Source organism: Eucyclogobius newberryi, unplaced genomic scaffold (assembly GCF_026437365.1).
Source record: "Eucyclogobius newberryi isolate DKJ021-1_F unplaced genomic scaffold, fEucNew1.0.hap1 SCAF_13, whole genome shotgun sequence".
Lineage (NCBI taxonomy): Eukaryota > Metazoa > Chordata > Actinopteri > Gobiiformes > Gobiidae > Eucyclogobius > Eucyclogobius newberryi.
Genome location: NW_027315757.1, coordinates 28,612,837 through 28,634,972, shown reverse-complemented (window position 1 = coordinate 28,634,972; position 22,136 = coordinate 28,612,837). Strand labels below are relative to the sequence as shown.

General features: G+C 40.3%; 1 long non-coding RNA gene across 2 annotated transcripts in view; it reads left to right on the top strand.

Annotated features, from left to right (window-relative positions):
* Positions 1-22,136, top strand: part of LOC140358457 (uncharacterized) — a 66,313-nt gene that overhangs the window by 14,199 nt on the left and 29,978 nt on the right. For both annotated transcript variants that reach the window (XR_011926711.1, XR_011926710.1), the window contains exon 2: positions 3,748-3,845. This is a non-coding gene — a long non-coding RNA (uncharacterized lncRNA). The remainder of the gene's footprint in view (positions 1-3,747; positions 3,846-22,136) is intronic.

The window sequence follows — 22,136 nt, the reverse complement described above, 5'->3', positions numbered from 1 at the left end:
TAATTGTGTCCCAGACACAGACATGTCCATAAATAAACCGGGGGCTCCCTGTGCTCCACAGAGCCTAACCATGTTTATGTTTAGGGCTTCAAGAGGGGGGAGGGCATCTGGACGTTTCTGCATGGGCTCAGGTGGATTCAAGATGTGTCATTAAACACTAGTGGAACTTTAAAACATCCAGTGACCCATGTATAAATTGTATACTCAGTATCTACAAGTGTATAGTTTCGAATTCAAAATCAGCTTCTTATTTGGGCTTCTTTTTCCTGGGATCATTCAATTATTTACATTTAGATAATCCGACATGGGTTTTAAGTCAGATGCCCTGTGTGATGCCCTCCTCTTAAGGCTTGGGCGGGCACAAAGGGGCCGGGGGTCTCATGTGCTGCCCCCATAGCTGTGCTAAATGGCTAAATGGCAGACAGACAGTGGCTGGATCTCCTGTTTATTTACCTAGTGCCGAGTGTTCTCCTTTGGTCCACATTGAACTCTGAGCCGGAGTCAGCCTGTTAAAACTAATGAACACTTATTACCTTGAGTCGTATCTCCCGCTCCCTGCTACATCTCGTCTCCGGCTGTTTGTTTGACTTATTCAAACAGAACCGTAAAACGACCTGGGCCTTTGCCTCTGCTCTTTTCACGCTGTCCCATTAAAGAACCCGTATGAAAAGTGATTGGACAGCAGAGCGGCAGGTTTTATATGCAGACACATGGGTGGTCCGCTGCTGATCATTCTGGCCCAAAGCCAAGAATTCCCATTATGATGGGACATTCTGCCGTTGTAGTATAAACAGCTCTTGATATTAGATAACAAAAGTATGTCAGAGTTTATACATTGTTTTATGAAGCGTGGATTTATGTTCTTCGGCTCTTCTTTGAATATGACAGATTTGCAGTATCAGGACATCTGCTCAGCAAATGTGTGTGTTCCTCTTCTAGTTCATTAAACCACAGTTTACTGCAGTTTACTACCACTGCACAGGGCAGACACTATCATTGGTTCTTGTAGTAAATAAAAAGTACAATATGGGATGAGCTCAGGTTACCTCAATGTTAACTGCAGAAATGATGAGCTTGCAAAGTGAAATGTATTCTGAGGCCCCATTGGACACATCCCTAAACACAGATTCTAATATTACACTCTGTACAAATTCTTGTGCACATCTATCCAAAAAGAAACTCCTGAACTTTCACTTCCTTTCTTTTCATTTCTTCTCTTGCTTTGCCCCAAACCCTTTCTGCCCCACAGCTCTTGTAATGCCAGTCTGGAATTCCCCTGTCTATCTCCCGGTTTTAGCCTAATTAAACACTGTAAGAAGGCAAGTCGGTTAATAGAACCTTTGTTTGCCCTATACAAGATAAGAAACGGAAAAGAAAATCTTTGTCCGCCAGTGCGTGCACCAGGCAAATGTGAAATCGTATATGCAAGAATGGAAGGTAGCAGAACACCCATGCCAAGTTTACTTTCTTGTAGTACATTGCTTTTTACAGGGTATCACTATAAAATCTGCAATAAGATCCTGAGCACAGGGCACCACACCTATAAATCTAGCACAATTATAAAGGCCTGTGCTGGCTTGATACCTGAACTCCATGTACGTCAAAGGCAAAGCTGGCACCATGGCACGTCGTAAGTTGTATGACTATTATCAGCCCCACTAGTACAACTTTAGCTTTGGAGATCGCACAGAGGATATTTTACAAGTCAGTTTGTTGGTGCAGAGAAACCTACTGGCAACTCAACAAACTGGAAAGAGCAGATTAGAACATTATGCCATTTGAGGATAAAAGATTTAGGGTACAAGAGTGCCCTGGGCAACAGTGTAAAGTAACAAAGGAAAAGGTTAAATATTGTGTATAGTATGAGTCATGGAATGTTTTTTTAAATTCAAGGCTAAAAGTGTAATATATTCACCTTATTCTGCCCCGCCCACTTTCCCCTCTTTTCCCATGTATTGCCACTTTCGTTGTAATGGCACGTCCGGTCCAGCGGGAACTCCGGTGGTTTAAATGGAGAATATGGGGAAAAAACCTGCTGTAAAGTAGATTGATTTGTGTAAAATGTCCAATGTTCATGTGACCAACAAGTCAACAATCCACTGATTCCCTAAAACTTCCCTTAGTCTGTGTAGAACTCATTTTCTCTTGAGGTCGGCAGCTCTATGTTAACTAATACAACCGGAAGAAGGATTACGTGGCGTACGGCGGCGCCCAGACGGGTGATTTGTCTTTATTCAGAGTGCAGTGTCTTTTGCCAAAACATATTTTGCATTGTAACACATATTTACTAAGCACATGGTCTATTAAATCTTCAATTTATCTCATTATTTTTATGTTCTTGGAAAAAAGAAAAGCGTTTTATATTGCATGTTGTTTGGATGAATTAGGTTTTAAAACTATTCAAAATTTGACAAGAGGGACAATATTTTATATAGCAATAACAAGATGTGCTTTCATTAATTAGGCTACTTATCGTTGGCTATTGTTTCAGCTATTGCACGCCATCCCTTCTCCATCCAATTTTTGTTCAGATTTGGAGAGCGTAAGGCTGAACAACGCTGTGGCGGCAACAACCACAGCCCGACCAGCAAAGCACACCATCTTCTTTTTTAAATTGTCCTTTTGAAAATGATTTTTGACATATATATTTCTCCTCTTGGTCAATAATCTTTTCTTAGTTCATCCATCGTTAGTTAATCGCTTAGGTCCTGCATGTGAGGTACATAGTTTACCTCTGATGCTGAAAAATTAGACTTCAAACCTTTAAGCTAAGCGTAGTGCACATGTATACGGTTGGACGTGCGTGTACTGCATGTGTACATTGTGCACTGCTGCTTCTTTGGTGTGAACTGGGGGTTACGCATGACACAGGAACAACCTGTAATTTGAGGATTATATTTCTTTACCAGCGCCATACTGTCATTGAATACAAACTGGTCTGGGCACATGCTCTGAATCAGGTCTTCTCTAAACAATGCACATTCTATTTTAGTTCATGTTGCCTTCACTTTCCTCAATTCGCTTTGTAAATGTGTGGTTACAGTTTTAAAGGGGTGCTCTCTATATTCCATCCTCACAACAGGAAACCTCATTCTCATCCTCCTCAGGGTGAACTGCCTGATAGAGCACATTTTTCTTGGATAAGCGACAAAGTCTTTCTTTTCATACTTCTGAAGATGTGTTATACCACTGAGTCTGTTGCTTTTTGTGTCTCTGTACCCCCCGCTGACTGTCTACTTCCTCTTTTTGTCCAACTGTTCAGCCGCTCCACTTATCTGTACTTCAGTCCCTCTATAGACTGGTCAATCCAAGTGTCAGCTTCTTTTTCAATGAATTCAGCTTTCTGAAAAGAAGTTGTGACTAGTCAGCGAACTATGGCCAAAAGAGTGAAATGGAATCAATGCTGGCAGTGAAAAGGTTGCTCAAAACAATTATTAAAAAGATAAATTACCTTTTATATTCCCCATTACAGACTTGGCCTTTCATTGGGGGGAAAAAGAGAAAGGAATTTAGCACACGCAACAACATGCAACTTTGGGTTGGGATTAACCACTAACAGCCAGGCTTATGGTGTTACAAATAACTGCTTTTCCCCAATGCATTGAGTTGCAATATCGTAACTATATCTATACTTCATCATCTGCAGTGAAACCTGAGGAATCGAGACACACATTTCTACACACAACTATCTAAAATGTCAAATGAAAATGGAAGCACTTTCTCATATGTTTTTCTGCTGTTTTCTAGGCCCAGGAAATCAAATGCAGTTATGTACAAAATAGCCAGGCTGAGTGCTGTGCTGCTACAGAGACGTGCACACGAGGTGAGGCGCACAGGAGGACCAGGTAATTGCCACATTAAAGTGAAGGAATTTAAAATACATTTAATCTCACAATCCCTCTCAGGCCCCAAGAGCTTTACACTGAGCATGCTCCGTCTTGTTCTGAAACACAGGGAGAGAATATTATGCACAAGTGTGTTAGTTGGATGTGATTTGATCTTGAGATGGGCAAAGAGGCCAAATGTAAACATGACTAATGTTAATTGAATCATTGCATTTTCTTTTTGCTTTCAACAAAAATGTGTAGCTCTTTTACATAAAGTGTAGGTGATAGTGGTGCTGTATTATTAATAGTACAAGCAGTTAGAAAATGGCAATATACAGAAAAAAATATAATTGTGATCTCAATCCTGTGACAAGTTGCAATGTTGTTGATTGTCACATCGTGTGTCTCTGTTTACAGGCGATGTATATGATTTAAATGTGCAAAACAAAAATATGTTCCATTTTAAACTCTTTGCAGCCTCCACGCGTATTTCTCTGAATCATTGGGCTCCTTTTCACCCAAATAGATACTTTTACATATATCTGTTCCTAGGCAAAATAGATTTTACTTAATGACATGAAAACAATCAAGTACAGCCCCTTTCATGTAGCTCTTGGCTCAAATAGTGAGTGAGTGAGTGACAGGAGGATTCAACCAATCACAAGGACATGTTATCCTCAGAAGAAGGAGCAGCAGCAGCAGCTTTAGTTACTTATTAAAGGCAATATGAATTGTAATCAAATCTAAGAAGACATACATTGTGTCACACTTTTGTCAGGAGTCTTTTTCTAAACACCAGAAACTTCTCCTCTGGTTGGTATTTACTTTGGATACATAATGGAGTAGTTTGTATGATTAATTACTCATCAGTATTTTCTCATGTTTGTATTTGTTGCCACTCATGCAACTATTAACATGGGATTATATGTTGGCTAGTGTTGCCGAAAATACCAAGACACTACTCTGTACAAACAGTAATATCTACATTTGAGCAGGACCTGTCAATCATAGTAAATTAAAGAAACTAATACAATATTTGTGCTTTTTACTTTGTATATCAAGTTTGAATTGGAAGTATTGCAGTAACCCTATAGTTGAGGCAAGCGTTGAATGACCCAAACAAGTTAAACCGAAGCATCATATTGTCACTCCTCCCCGTGCATAACCAACTAAAGGAATGTAACCAAAAACATTGCTCGTTGGTCACCGCGCGCTCCTCAGCCGTTGTGACTGGTTTTATTAGCACACTGTTTACTTGACCAAGCGTAACCTGTGGCTTCTGAGGTGAGTCATCTTCCGCTGTCAACGTGAGATGGCGAGGTCAGCCGGAGTTCTCGTCTTCTGCTTTGATTGACATTGAGTTTGGCTCTCAGTTAGTAAAGGTAATTAAGATGCCTGCGCAAGAAGCCTATAATTACGCCTTCGCCTCGTGTACTCGCCATGTACTGTGGATTCATTTGTGTGCGTGTTCTGCTGAAGTCATATATACAAGGCTCGACATGGGCTGGTACTCAACGATCAAGTCATAAACCGGCGTGTCTGCATTTTAGCTCTCCAATGACATGCCTGCTTAATTAATTTACTGCTCCAGTCCACACATTATTGCACTGAGTCAATGTTTGCTACCACTGCATCTTATTACTTACCGACAACGTTTTATGCTTTTCTCCGGTATTTCGTAATAAACCATCACAGACAGAGATCGTTGGGATGTCAAGATTATTTGGTTAATTGATAATCATGATTATTCAGGTGACAATGTAATTACGAAGGACTAAAAATGATTAATTGTGACTATTTTTGAAGCATCGTTAAGTAATTGCGTTTCAAAAAGTACACCTAAATGTATAGTGCTTTATTTCATAATAATGTTGAATGCATAAAGATGGTCACATACTATAGTAATGTATTAGGATTTCACTTTGTTTTGTTATGTGTCAATTATCAGGAATACATGTCATTATATTGTGATGGTTCCCTGATCATTAGTTCACTTTTTTTTTTTCATTTTACACCACAATATTGATCTAAATTAAAACGACTTGTTGTAGAAACTTTCACTTCCTGTTCCGGTGAATGCAATTTCACCGAAGCAATTTCATTTAAAAAAAATTTTAACTATTTTTTTATGACAACATGGGTGGTATGAATGGTATACTGGTACTATGGGGATTGTACCAGTATACCACGGCAATATCCAACTGTAAACTTCAAAACATACTCAATGCATACATGTATTTCAGTCCTTCTCGTTACTATTCCTTAACTGTAGTAAATCTGAATTGAAGTTCAGATTTCAGTAAGTCCCACCGCAGGCTGCGTTTACTGGGTGACAAATGTCCAGGACGCCCTGTAAAGTAAATCACCTTGAACCCAAAATGGCTTCAGGACGGCTGATGCTGCATAAACAAATACTGTAGCGCAGCTTAAACTTCCTAAAAGTACTGCTTATACCTGCCGATGGTAAAGAGCATTCCTCATATTACTGCTGAACTGAGTCATAGCAATTAGCTCCTTTATCAACAATAGCATTTGCTCTGTCCATTCAGCACATTTCAGGGCCTTTTTTCTGGGTGCTGCTGACAGGCCCGTGCAGTGTGATGTGGTGCCATAGTCTCGGACACGCCTTTCCCTTCTGCTGCCAAATGTCGCTTTGAGTGTTGATGGCGGCTGTGGGCACCAGGATTGAGTTTCCAGCAGAAGCAGGAAGTGAGAATTGGAGTGTTCCTGCTACCACCAGTCCACCTCTCCCTCCATCCTGGTCGAACATGGTCCCAAACTCAAACCATGTGTGTTTTTGCCCTGTGGACCATGGCGCGCTGCCGGCCTGGCTCCTTAGGCCATTGCTAAAGTCTTTTTTAACAACATTTGATCGCCGGAAACATCCAGTCCTTCCCTGCCGCCATTGTTACTTGAATCCTCAGTTTTTGTTCGTCTATGGGGAAAACTGAAAAAGTGATTCCTCATCCTATCCGGTCTCCACGGACACGCCCCCCCCCCCCCCCCCCCCCCCCCGTCCGAGCTTGCTTTCAAAGTCCGTCGGACGATTGATGTGATTGGGGGAAGTACAGTAGCCAGTCGCTTTGGGTCAAAGTTCATTTCCTGGTACTCAAGCTGCCATAGGTTAACTAGGAGCAGATTAGTGAAAAATTAGTTTGGATTTGCCTTGACATTGAAGTACATTTAGGACATACATTTTTGTGGTAGTTTTCAAAGTTTTCCAAATTTCTCTCACACAGTGAATGCACGTTGGAACATTTTTGAACAAAGCCAAAGGCAGAATAAAAGTGGAATGTAAGGACTGTTTGTGTATGGTGGTGTTAAAGTTAGCACTGACATGTTCTGGCAGGAGTATATCCCTGAGATGAGGTGAGACTACTTTGATGGAACGAAAGGCAGATTATGAGGAATATAGGTCTATGCGCTCAATCCTCCCACATCAAAACAATTGTTTACAGAAAATATGCACAGACTATGGCCTAATTTGCAGAAAAATGTCTCACTTCTGGTCCAACCCCTAATTTCTTTGGGGTTGCAGAAGTTTTGTCGATTGTAATACCTCTCAAGTAATGGTTGGAATTTGGTCAACATTTTGCAAAGTTTAGGTACAGTATTAGCCTGAAACAATGTATTTTAGTCTGGAGACAGGCAGTGATGGAGCTATTGCTTTGTAGTAGTTTGAAATTGTATATTTTGAACTATTTGGGTTTTTAAAAATCTCTGTGGATGCCGTAGCATGACAGTTTCAATCTCAAAAATACCTCAAAAGCGTAGTTGACTTAAAGGTTAAGTTGTTTATATAAAGCTAAAATCACCTGCTGTCAAACGCAGTGCAGGCAATTTGAGCGCTGATGCAATAAAACGTGTATGGACCTAAAGGAGATTCATGGAGAACAACATGTTGGCTGCTCAGTGAGAGGTGTGTGTTTTGTGAAAGAGAGACGGACCAAACAGGATGTAGCCCCTTTAATTCCTTTGCATTTTTGTTCATGTTGTAATACAATGTGTGACTTTTTGCCTTAAGGTAATGTCAAATAACGCTGTTGTTCCCATTCATTCTTCTCTAGTGACACATACTGGACACCTGCAGGCTGACACTTCTTCTCATAGAGAGTAAAGAGGGAGTTTTGGGGGCGTGACAGCATCGGCGTCTTTTAATCGAGACGTGTTGACTAATCGCCCAAGGATTAGGTTCTTAGACAAGGCCTCTTTCATTCTGACAGTCAGCATACTGCGAGACTGCACCCCATTGGAGAAAAGCATTTTGGGAAAGTGGTGGTGGGTACGACTATGGCATTCTCTACCTGTGTGAGCTTTGTTTGATCATGCCTGAGCCACCTGTATACATAAGAACGTGTTGTGAGGATTCACACTGACAGAACGAATCCCCTAACCCTAATTATCTTTCCAAACCATAAGCTGTGTTTAAAAATGCTGGAAGACTTTCTACAGGTCTAGCTTATGTGCGCCTCCTCTGCAAACCATCTTATCCTTCAAATAGAATAATGTTCAATACGTAAAAGCAGGGAGGAAATCATATGACATAATATCTATACGTTTACTTGAATGGCCTGAATTGGCCTGAATGTGAAGTGTGGAGTAACTATGGGCCTTAGAGATGAATAATGTTGTGCATCTTTATATATCCTAGACATTTGGAAGAATGTCACTGTTACCAAAGTAAATATGGAGACACTTTTTAGTTTAATCACTCTGCCATTGTGCATTTCTGGGTTAAAATCGAATGTTATTGGAAAAGTCTGCTATTAAACAGCCATTTAGATGCATTAGCCACAACACAACATTAAACAGTATCAGTCTTGGACAACTGCTGGTCACTGATGGTAAACATCACTACCAGTATATGACATCAGAATACTAGCAGAATACTTAGGTATGTTTAGTGTTTAGCATCTTATGCTACCAAACAAACAGAATGCAATTGAAATCTTTGCTTAGTTGATAGTGAACAGTGAAGCATTGTACTCGGTTTATGCCTCTAGAACATCATGGCCAGAGGATGACATGTTCCTTCCTCCTGCTTACAAACAAACTGCTCTGAAGTAACTCGTGTGGAGATGACTAAGAAGAGTTTGGCGTGGAAGGTGCGCGTGTGTTTGTTCTAGAGTGATCCGTGAATCTGTGTATTGTTTCATGTAAATGAAGCAGTAGACGGTGCTGGAGCTGAGGGAGTCGGGCTGAGCTGATGCTGCCCAGAGCTGAGCTCATTTCACCTGAAGAAATTGTCTATATTTAGTAAAGGAGGTTTTTTGTCATAACCTACGACTCTGGTGCTGGGTTAGACCGTATATTGTGTACAAGGATACACATAGTGGTTTTAAGATTTTGAGTATATTTTCTATATTGAAAGACAATCAAAAAGGTTTTATAAAAATAACACAAGAAACTTCCAGCGTCATCTTTCAAAAATGGTGTAGTATTTCTGCACTTGACACTTTCCCATCTGAACTCGAACCTCAACCAAGACTAAGGTTGTAAAAATATAATCATTATCACAATTCACCCACACCTAGTCCATAGTACAAAAGAAGTATTCGGTTGTGGGTTACTCAGCTACTATGGGCATTAGGCAGGGCACAATCTGAACAGTGCAGACCAATACAGACAAACTCACTGTACAATCTTTGGAGAGCACAAAACTGGCAGCTATTAAGCCTGGAAACACTACATAATATGACTTATAATTCTGGATTTTTCTCCGGATTGACCTAGATTGTTAATCTACAATGCCAGGAACTAGTCAAATATTTTCCTCTTTATTTGCATGCATTTGAAATCATTGTGCTTCTTGGAAAACCCTGTCCAAATAGCACACCTTTAGTGCTGTGATAAGTTTCATGAGAGAACAGAAATGGACAAAGACAGATATATCTTCAAGGACTGCATGTTCCGGAGTAGTGCTTTTTGTTCTTTGGATTAAGTGGATTTATGTGTGTGTTTGAACAGAACAGACTTAAACCGGCAGGCTCAGAACTTCTCCATATTTATTCGGGACTAATTTGTCAAAGTGACTGCGGGTGAAAAAGGTCGAGTCTTATCAGGTGAGCAGCGGGGCCCTGGAAGCACAGTCAAACAAAGCCTGAACACAAGATAAAGTACTAATAATATTCAAATAGAATAGTTTATCTGTACATTTACTGCCCATACTTCTGGTAATTGGATTGTGGATGTGTATATATTGTAATAGTACGGTGATGCATGTTTAAAATGATGACGTAGATTCCTCCTTATTTATTCTGTGCACTCTTTTTCCCTTGGTTTATGCCCTGAGAAAGGCTATGTTGGCGTTGATGCGTACGTTTTAATGTTTAACAGTCACAATGGAATAAATGTCTTTGTGACTTTTCGAAAACAGATGGTGTGCCTTGCTTTTTTGTTGTCTGTTGTCTTCTACTTTACCCTTCAGACGACCATTCTAGTAGCTTCCAAGCTGAGAAGTCTGAAAACTTGTTCAGTGTGGCTTGTTTGTTTGTTTGTTTGTTTGTTTGTTTTTATTTAGATCTCCATTAGCTACTGACATGGCAGTAGCTGTTCTACTTGGCGTCTGCATCGACATCAGGCTATGAATGCGTGGCACTTTAGGCATCCAACAAACAAAGACAAAGGAGACGCACATACAACATTCACACTGACAATAAAATAGTTCAGTGGCTTTGACTGATGAGAATTTGCCTGTAACATTTTAATGCATGTTCTTGCTTGGTAGTCTAACAATGAGTTTAATCCGTCTACCTGCTTTACTTGTTGGGTTCAGTGATATCAATGCTTTTTCTCGCTTCCTTCCTTCCTTACTCAGGGTATGTTCTCTAACAAAATAGATGCATTTTGTGTCAGGAGCAGCCTGGAAGTCACTGTGCCAATTCCATATTATGTACGTCTTTACTCTCATTGGATGATTGCAATGATGAAATGGGAGGTTTTGTCTATAGGAGTTTTTGTTTATAAGAGATTTTGTTTATAAGAGTTCTTCTATTGAGAGTGTTTTTTAAACTTCCCATAAGTTATCTGTTCTTTTCATCTGTATCTACCTGGGTTGCAACAATGAAATTTCCCCATGTGTGGACAATAAAGGATTATCTTAACTTATCTTATAACGAGGGAAAAATAATAATTCTGGGACTTTGGCGAGTGTGAAATATCCAACTGCAAAATGGGAGTGGAAGCTGAGGGGTAAATGAAATGGTCGATGTGCTTTTTGTGTGTGTGTGTGTGTGTGTCTGCGTGTGTGTGTGTGTGTGTGTGTGTGGGTTTCGGTGTGTGTCGGTGTGTGTGTGTCTGCGTGTGTGTGTGTGTGTGTGTGTGTGTGGGTGTCTGTGTGTGTCTGTGTGTGTCTGTGTGTGTCTGTGTGTGTCGGTGTGTGTGTGTGTGTGTGTGTGTGTGTGGGTGTCTGTGGGTGTCGGTGTGTGTCTGTGTCGGTGTGTGTCTGTGTGTGTGTGTGTGTGTGTGTGTGTGTGGGTGTCTGTGGGTGTCGGTGTGTGTCTGTGTGTGTCTGTGTGTGTCTGTGTGTGTCTGTGTGTGTCGGTGTGTGTGTGTGTGTGTGTGTGTGTGTGGGTGTCTGTGGGTGTCGGTGTGTGTGTGTGTGTGTCGGTGTGTGTCTGTGTGTGTCTGTGTGTGTCTGTGTGTGTCGGTGTGTGTGTGTGTGTGTGTGTCTGTGTGTGTGTGTGTGTTTGTGTGTCTGTGTGTGTCGGTGTGTATGGGAACTGGCTCTCCCGGCCTCCAGGTGTGTGTCGGAGGCTGTCGGGGCTTGCGAGGCTCACTGTGGAGGTGGCTACGTGACAGCGCTAATGATAGGCTTCATCGGGTGAAGACATGAGTGAGTGCGCCCGGGGCAACAGTTTGACTTGACGACACACAAACACACACACACATACAATACAATCTGACGGCGCACAGTCAACAATATACCTTAAATCAGACTGCCATCCCACACGGTGATAGCAATTAGACTCACCGGGGCGAGTGAGCACTTGCCAAGGAGCGAGGAGTCATACAAGAGCAGGGTCGGGTGAACCTCAGGCAGATTTAACGACTGGTTGGAAACACTGGAGCTCAGAGCAGGTTACACACGGGTCAAGTTCAAGATTAAGGCCGGTAATGGGTCAAGTGGTGTTCTTTATTACCGGGTTGAGTTCGTGCCGGGTGGATTGTGTCCTCTCGGCAAAGATGTTGTGTGTTCAGTTCCTGGAGTGTTGGAATATTCTTCGTTCTCTTTGGGTAAAACTGTGTCATTCAGGGACAAACAATTTTAGAGAAATATCTTTGGGATTTCCATGCCGCACATCGCAAGTGTGACTAGATTTGACTCTTTTTCAATCTCTAAAATCTGGGATATTTGACTTTATTCTTGTAAATGAGCAAATTTGTCCCCCCCCCAAAAGATTTTACTCTAAAAGTAGCATTCTGTGACAAAATCATAAAGTATTTGTTCTGTCCTAAACCCAGAAGAAAAATCCAAAAGCAGCTTCGTGATTAACTGCACTTTTGCGGTCAGCCCCAGTTTCACTTCACCGCCTAAAAAAAGCTCTTCTAAAGCCGTGTGAATATTAACAATGTGCCAAAAAGGAACTTCAATAGATTTAATTTTAAATACATTCTTTCTTGGAAATCGGGTTCCCCAGCTTTAAGTGTGCTACTGAAGGTGAACATTACAAATTAATTTATGACATTTAATTGGTCAGGATGACTTCACCTGCTTGTACATGAAGCAATGCGTTAAGTAGAGGTGATCATTAATTACTGAAATTAGATAATGATGTTTTAAAGATATGCACAATTTTAATATGTAGTATATCGTTATAGTAAAAAATGCTACAAAAAATATAATGAAAAAGAGAAATGAGCTGATATAAGCTGATATATCTGTACTTTTGTGATTCATTTTAGAGACATTTCACATTTGTCTGATTCTTAAACCTCAATGAAGATGTTTAAAGACATGTTTTAACACATTTCTGTTGGATTGATATAATATCCTCTAACGCAGGGATGTCCAAACTTTTTTCACCAAGGGCCGCATTTTAAACTTAAACGGGGCAGAGGGCCACAAATCAATTGACAATGTCGAATTTGTTGAATGACAAAGTGAACCATTCGAAATTTTGCATTTGATGTAATTGCAATGAGCCTCCACACCTTTAATTAGACCTGGAATATTAATATTAGGTTGGTAGAACATCAATATGCCTGAGTTTTCCCAATTTCACAGTAAAAAGTACTAGTTTTTGTTGTTTGGGCCAACATAGCAGGAAGCTGGAGGGCCAACAAAAATTGGTCTGAGGGGCGCATTTGGCCCCCGGGCCCTAGTTTGGACATGCCTGCTCTAACGTATCATTATCTGGATACTCAAAGACATTTATTTTTTGTCAATATCGTCCACTCCTTGCATCAATTTATAATGAAAATATTGTTATAACCCATTGTCATGCAGCCCAATGCCCTTTACCGTAATAGGCAGAGATAGTTTCTTTCATAAAAACACTTATTGTTTTGGCTTTGCATCTTGGAGCAATGTAAGTGGCTGCGGTGGTGCTGAGCTGTCCCACATAATGAAACCATGGAGACAAGTTTCTTTCAGACAGGGGCATTCCACCATCCATCGCATCTGTTTGCTCTTTACAGTCCCGCGCCGTTCATTCATTATTATCACAGAAACATGTAAATACAGAGACACTCCTGCGCAGACACAAAAGCCTTTGTTTGTCCTGAACATAGGTTGGACCAAAGTTTGTATCCAGAATTATGCTGTGGTTTGGTTTAGGATGGTAGTGGTTCTGACAGATCAAGGTCTTTATGCATTGTACCCATTTGGAGACAGGTAGCATATAATTACTATGACTAACCAAAATACTAGACCTGTGCTGTATAAAGCAAATGCAGTATACTATGTGTGTTAGACTTATCAGGAGTATCCGTGGTAATTGCATCTCCCGTGGTGTTGAATATTTAATGTAGTTGGAAGAATGAATTAACAATTAACTAGTAATTTCAGTTAGCAGCAGCACTAACTATATTCATGAGAGTTAGTTAGATTTTTATTGTGCTTTATCCAGAACATTATACAATAATGCGCTTATTTATCGTGATGAGAGGAGCCATATTGAAGTAAATTGAATTAAAGATCTCAAGATGATTTGATTTCAATATGTGATTATTCAAGTCATAATATAATTATTAAACTATAAAAGAATAAACTTCTCAGGCTAAAATCATTTATTTCAATACTATATATACCCTGAAAAATGAAACCAAAATGTAAAGTGCTTCTTATCTGACTTTTATGTCTTTTTAACTTTACTTTACATATCAGAATATTAGATTTTTAATCCTGGTCACATTTTGGAAATGTGAAGTGAAGGTCAAGGGACCAATAATCAAGAATAATCATACATTCTCTGCATTTCTTCTCATAAAATGATCATAATAAAAACAATCTGAAACTGTGACATCCCTATCTTGCCTATTATTACTTTATTGTGAAGAAACAAGTTTAGAAGTGACTAAAGTAAATGTAACTGTAAATCTTTTCTCTCACTGAACATTTTCTCTGTGCTCTATCTTTTGTGACACTAAAGTTAGCCATGTACTTTGATCTTTTTTTTATTAAAAGCCACTTACAGAGAAGTTGAAACTGCAATGATCTCAATTATTATGAAAGCAATAAAACTACCTGACGACAGACAAACCAGTGGGCCACCATCACTCTGGCTCTTCACCTTTTGTCCTGGGAGATCAGGCGCTGCGCTGAAGTGCGTTCTTCTTCAGATTATTTTTTACTATTAAATTGTGCGTTTTAAATAGGATTCTAATGGTGGAGGACTTCAAAGGGGGGATACTTCCTGCTGTCTCGTAGCTTTGTCCAAGTTCAAAGCCGTCCAACTGTTTCGCGGCAGCTGGCCTGACTTTGTCCTACTGTATGAAGAATGCATCTGTACGACTCCCATGATGCACCGGCTTTATGATTAAGAAGGCATTAATCTATCTAAAGAAAACGAACAAAAAAATCAAAGCTGCTTGTGTGTGTAGATTGTATCTTTAAGACTCGACTACTTTACCAGTTCCTTGAGACAGCAGAAGTCCTCCGGCATTGTCAGGGCTTATGTTTGTTGTTTTAGTTGGCAGAGGAACAATAGCTTAGTTTAGACAGTGCATTCCTGATTACTGACAGCGCAGTGTAGAGGTACGACGGAGGATTAGCGAGCGCTGTGGCTTCTTTAAGTCTCTAACTGCAGCTTCTGAGAAACACCTGGGTGTATCCGGGACAACAGGCATCACAATGAGGAGACATTTCGCCACCAACCGGTTTGACAGAGCGTGTGCTGTGCAGGGCTTGTGTAGGGAAGGTCACTCTGTAGCAGTCAGATTCATGTTGCTACATACCGGACCATTTCATTTATGATCTAGAGTTACCGTAATCAATCCGGAAAATGTTATTTATGCACAGAAAGGTTGCACAATGTGTCAAAAAAGTATGTTGCAACAAATTGACTATATTGGAATAACACTGAGGTTCTTCAGCTCACAGAAATTTAGGAAAAGTTTATGTATTTGCAATTGCAATTGCCTTTATTCAGTCTAAACTAGCCTTCATTTAGTCTCGGTTTTGTTTCTGTTAAGTTTTCCTTTTGAATACATTCTGGATCAACATATTTGTTGTTAATATTACTGAAACAATTCAAACATTGCAAAAGTATTTATATAATATCAATTAACAGCCCTAATGCATATCACAATCAGTTCTTATTTAATGCAATCCTCCTCTGTTTTTTTTTTTTTAACAGACCATGGAAAATGCTAAAACTATAATTCTGAATGCAATAAACGCGTGTGAATGAATGTGGATGTACAACTGTAAATCACTGCATTGTTAAAAAAAAACAAAAAAAGCGGGTTAAGACAAGGGTGTTTTAATTCCCGTCAAACGTGTGCGCCCTCATGTCTTTTTAGCTGCACCGCACCATGAGGAACACGAATTGTATTCCTCATTCTTATCAGCAGAAGCCCACAGCACCCGCACTGAGCAAGCACAAAGCCACGCCCCCTGACATCATGCTCCCTGGATCCTCACTGTTATCCGCTTGTACCTCAAGCTGTGGAGCAAAAGGGCGGGTTTGCTCGCTGAATTTGATGGGAAAACATATAATAATTGTAATACGGTTATACTAAATGTTTTGCACATTTTGTAGAAAATCGTTTGACATCATGGATTTCTTGTGGTTTAATGCCAGTTTTTGGAAAGCAGAGCAAAGAGAAAATGTTATAGAATTTGGGTTAAGACCCAAGAGAGAGAGGTGATGTTTTTTTGTCCCTCATTGATTCACTTATTTTTAATACTATTTCTGGCTTTTGTATTAATTCCTGAACATAGTACTTGCTCTGTAACACAAAAGCTTACTCAAATTTCTTCCTCCAAAGTCTCATCTCCACTTCACACCACATAGTTTTACAGACAGAGTATTTGCCGTGGACCTTTCGATTAAAAAGCATATTATTGACACTTTATTCAGTATCAATCTTGATTCAAATCCAATTAATAGCATATAATGTTGACAAATATAAAACAACATTTATTCTGCAACATCCCCATCCAGACGCAAAAGATATCTAGACCACCTTCTTGACTGATGCTATGTTTTACTTTCATGATAGATTAGCTTTATTTTTCCTTTTGGTTATTGGTATATCATATAAAAAATGTACATGCAACAGAGAAGTGTCTACATCGCCGAGGCATCACCGAGCAGTCTGCAATCCACGGCTTTATCTGACATGTCCCTCTGTGTTGCCAATAAAAACTGATAAGAACTGATGGTATTTAGGACGCTTGACTTGTGTCATGTGCAGTTAAAGGTGACAGCGAGTGAGGCGAGGGAAACTCATCAGATTGGAGCCATCGCAGATTGTTGAGTCACACCTTGTCTCGACACAGTTGTTTTATTCTCACAGCTAATTTCACTACAACAGTATTTATCCTCTGTCCTCATGCCTTTCAATCCTGTGCACAAATGTGTTACATCACCTGATCTGACCTTTTATTTGGGCTTAGGACCACCAACAAAAACTGTCAAATATCGTCACTGTGGCTCTTTCTCATGATGCAATTTGCAGTGATGAGGTAAAAATGGAAGTCATAGATGAATGTTTGCAACTACTTAGTCATGCAAATGGAAATGTGTGTTATATATGGCAGTGGTTCTCAAACTGTGGTACACGGGCTTCTTCAAGGTGGTACACGGATTCCTCTGCAGCTCAAATATTTGTATTTTTTTTTTTTTTTTTTTTTTGACTGGGTTTAAAACTAGTAAAGCAATTATGTAGTCCGTCAGACCTACCAGAACCTAGAACAGTCCTGTTTTAGACCCAACGTTTAGATCTGGTTGTACTTGGAGGGCCAACTGTTTTGTTATTTGTGTGAAAAGTTTGTGAACCACTGATAAAGATACAGTATACAAGATAATTAAAATGGTAGAAGAGCCTGTAGTCGTGGTCTAGAAATGCACTTGGCATTCTTGGAGGAGAACCTTTGTCTTCTTGGAGGAGAACCTTTGTCTTCTTGGAGGAGAACCTTTGTCTTCTTGGAGAAGAACCTTTGTCTTCTTGGAGGAGAACCTTTGTTTGTTTCATGCTTTTGTTGACACTGTCATGTTCCCATACATATTAAATAAATCATACATACACATTAAACTAGTGTCACGGCCTGTTTGCATGTTATAGAGGGGTCACTGCTGTTTTACTATCATTTCAGGGACACGAATGGCAAATTGTCAATAATATACACCACCTTTAAGAATACAAATAAATGCAGAGGTGGAAGAAGTACTCAATTGTTGCTATAAATAAAGTACAGATACATGCAAGAAAAAAACTCAAGTAAGTAGCTTGTAAAAAAAAAATTGCTTAAATAAAAGTGTCTTAAAATGGACACTTTAACTAGCTCCTACAGATTTGAAGAACTGCGTTGAATGTGATTTTAGTAAAGAATTGTGCTAATCTTTGGTCAACAGTAGACATTCAAATCAATTTCTGAATAGTTATAGATAATTGCATATGTCTATTTTGTTTGCTCATAGCAGGGACTTTAACTCAAACCTTTGGGCAGGATTTCACATGAACGTACCAAGAATAAGACTGTAAAAATGACTTACCGTAAGTAAAGAACAGTAAAGTAAAGTTTTGACCATTGTTAATTCCACCACTGAAGAATATTACTACTGTAAGTGTGCTCATACCAATGTTCTACTTTATTACCATACAATTTACTGTTTAGATATGATTAAGGATTGATTTGGCCTTTGTAGACTTGTTTTAATCTTAAATTAGACAAAGTGAGGCGACAGCGTGTGTGTTAGACTGTGGTTAGTAGTTTAAATAGCTGTCTCACCAGCTCATACTGCTGATGTGTCCTTAGGCAAGATGCTTCACTCTTGTCTGGTCCATGTCATTGTGTTTCCATGAGTCTCTCCTGCTCATTTTGTTTCATTATTGCATATTGCACTATTCACTCATTCATTGCTCAACTATTTCTATTGTCTTTTACTTCATCCGGGGTCCAAAAATCATAACCACAATTATTTGGGTCATGGTTGAAATCTCATTTATTTGAACCAATTGATTATACACCCTCAAAAATGATAGATTCACTCTATTGTAGTTGTCACATTTTGCATAGTTTTAAATGTATTGTTTACATGCACACCAAGTATTTGATCATTATCAGATTTTTAGAGTTATTAGATTCTTGAAATGTCATATTTCATATTCCATGTTGCATATGATGTGAGTAATCTGATTTCTTCCTTATCATGCATTGTGCTGATGTTGACAAGGATATGTATGCAAAAAAAAGGACAAACTAATAAGGAAAACTTTAAAGCTTGAAATAGTTATTTTTACTTTACCATCCCAAAAAACACACAAAATAACTGTCATCAGGTGTTCAAATTTCTCTTGGACATGTAAACACACAGCAGAAATCAAATCAAATTATTGTCTTATATGGTTTGTTATTTTAAATGTATCCAGTGTATATTCATTATTGTTTATGACACCATTCTTTGTAATTGACCCTCCTTTACACTGCCATGTTGCATCACGGTGACATGGCAGGCGCCTTTACATCCAAATGGAAACATCTGCTTCTTAACAGTCAGTATTTACCCTCACCCGTGTCTGCCCTGTCGTACCTATGAACAAGCTGTGTATATTTCCTTCATGGCTCATCCCTTTGTGGGCATTTGTGGAAACTCAAGTCCCCAGGCAGTAATGAAGCCTGTTACGGGCCTGAACCACGGGGGCTTATGGTCCGAAGCAGCGTGGGAAGTTTGGTGAACTTCCTGACCTGGTACACCACCGCAGCACATTGACCCTCGTCACGTGACCGAAAGAATGCTCTGCTCCTTTTGTTTTAAATTTCACCAACTCTCACGGATTCTGGTGCGATTTTGCATACTATATCTATGAATGATCAGTAGCTTGGCACTTTGCCTCGCCATTCTCCTCCTCCCCGTTGTTATGTCCAAACAGGATTTGCAGGCGGCCCTCCTCTCGCTGCATCTTTTAAATCACTTCAAGCGCTACTAAAGGTCTTTTCTCCCGAAGTGGGCACCAATCTAATGGCATGATTTGAGCTTGCACCCATCCGGAGAATCTGCCCCTCTCTAGGTTTTGTGAGCGGCGTAAAACAAAAGGCGGGCTCGGTGAAGCGCATCTCAACCGGGGCGCTGAATAGAGGGGCCCCTTTCATGGCTGTTTATGAGCACCCCTCTTCAAAAACACACGTACAAATCACATCCAGTTTTCCCAATGGCTTCGTGGGTGAAGAGATGGAGGGAGGGCCCGCGATCATCTTGTGCGAGTCCTCCTTTTTGTCCCCGTGCTAGATGGATGTCTCTACAATGTCGTCCTCTCCTTCCTATAGACTTGTCATGTCATAATGAACATGTTGTGTACGTTTAGGGTTGGGCCGTGTAGAGACATTGAAATAATATGGTGAATGTTGCTTTGAAGATATGCAGAATTGGAATGTGTGTTGTTTTTAGTAAAAGAAATGCTACAAAAAGAGCTGAAAAAGTATGTTCTAAACTTTCAAATAAGGTTTCAGTAATATTTCTGTACTTTTACAAACATTTCACGTTTGTCTGATGATTAAACCTCTACTATAACGTTTAAAGAGACATTTCTGTTCTGTATCTTATTATCAGGATACAAAAAACTACAGGGAATCGGTTTATTCAGTCATGTTCATGTTTTTTTGTATATTACAGGTTTGTAATATATAATGTAATCAATACAAACAATTTCTTTTCACATTACACCTCAACTACTTTTCTTAACTCGTCTTAAAAATGGCAAAATATGTTTTAAAAAGCATTGATTTTTGGGGATGTCACAATATCAAATGTTATTGTTGTGATTATTGTGAGAAAAAACCTGCATGAGTTAAAGACGACTCACTGAGAACATGACCAAACAATCCTAAAACTGGGAAATTGCCATTGCCTAACAAGTTGCTATTCTTTTGAAATAGTAACTTGTTATCTTGAATGTTGTTATTAAATGTTTTATATGTTTTCTGAATTTAAAAATATAGTTTGTTACAAAACAGCCAGCCCAGATAAAAAAGCAGTTTACCGTACTTTATTATTCAGTGCTCCTGAATAAAAGCCGCTCTAACAAAATGTACAAAGAAACAAGAAATTAATTTCAATGTGGCACGTTCTAAACTGCTGACCGTATATGGCATGTCCACGCTCCACGTGTGTCTCTGTGTTCAGCTGTGTCTAAATGCACTTCCTCATTTGATTCATTTCTCAGTGAATATGAGTCTGATACACAGCGTTTTGAAGCGTAAAATACAGTGACTACTGTCCACTGACGTCTTCTTCTACAGTGAGTCAAATGCTGGCACTTCCTGTTAGAGTGCCCCCCGGTGGCCGCTAGTCAGTAAAAATCTAAAAATCAACCGCACCGCTGTAATGACCGCAGGGTTCAAACAGTGGGAAAAGAGTAGCGGCTTAAAGTCCAAAAATTACAGTACTTTAATGCAACTTTTCTGAACTACAGATGATGGATAGATAGATGAAGTAAAATGACTTAATTTTGCTTCTAAAAATGTCCTGATTAATATTTTTTAGTTATTACGATTGTATTGTAACCTGAATAATCATGATTATAAAATAACCAAATAATCTTCCCTTTATACTGTATCACCGGCAAGGCAAGTTTATTTGTAGAGCACATTTCATACACAAGGCAATTCAAGGCAAGTGCTTCAAACAACAGGAAAAAATGCATTTAAATCACAAAGTGATTTTAATGTTTAGTCCTGACTCTGGGCACCAGCAGGAGGCCGGTCCATGTTTAGTCCTGACTCTGGCACCAGCAGGAGGCCGGTCCATGTTTAGTCCTGACTCTGGCACCAGCAGGAGGCCGGTCCATGTTTAGTCCTGACTCTGGCAAAAGCAGGAGGCTGGTCCATGTTTAGTCCTGACTCTGGCACCAGCAGGAGGCCGGTCCATGTTTAGTCCTGACTCTGGCACCAGCAGGAGGCCGGTCCATGTTTAGTCCTGACTCTGGCACCAGCAGGAGGCCGGTCCATGTTTAGTCCTGACTCTGGCACCAGCAGGAGGCCGGTCCATGTTTAGTCCTGACTCTGGCACCAGCAGGAGGCCGGTCCATGTTTAGTCCTGACTCTGGCACCAGCAGGAGGCCGGTCCATGTTTAGTCCTGACTCTGGCACCAGCAGGAGGCCGGTCCATGTTTAGTCCTGACTCTGGCACCAGCAGGAGGCCGGTCCATGTTTAGTCCTGACTCTGGCACCAGCAGGAGGCCGGTCCATGTTTAGTCCTGACTCTGGCACCAGCAGGAGGCCGGTCCATGTTTAGTCCTGACTCTGGCACCAGCAGGAGGCCGGTCCATGTTTAGTCCTGACTCTGGCACCTGCAGGAGGCCGGTCCATGTTTAGTCCTGACTCTGGCACCAGCAGGAGGCCGGTCCATGTTTAGTCCTGACTCTGGCACCTGCAGGAGGCCGGTCCATGTTTAGTCCTGACTCTGGCACCAGCAGGAGGCCGGTCCATGTTTAGTCCTGACTCTGGCACCAGCAGGAGGCCGGTCCATGTTTAAGATAAGATAAGATATTCCTTTATTGTCCCACATGGGGAAATTTCATTTTAGTCCTGACTCTGGCACCAGCAGGAGGCCGGTCCATGTTTAGTCCTGACTCTGGCACCAGTAGGAGGCCAGTCCATGTTTAGTCCTGACTCTGGCACCAGCAGGAGGCCGGTCCATGTTT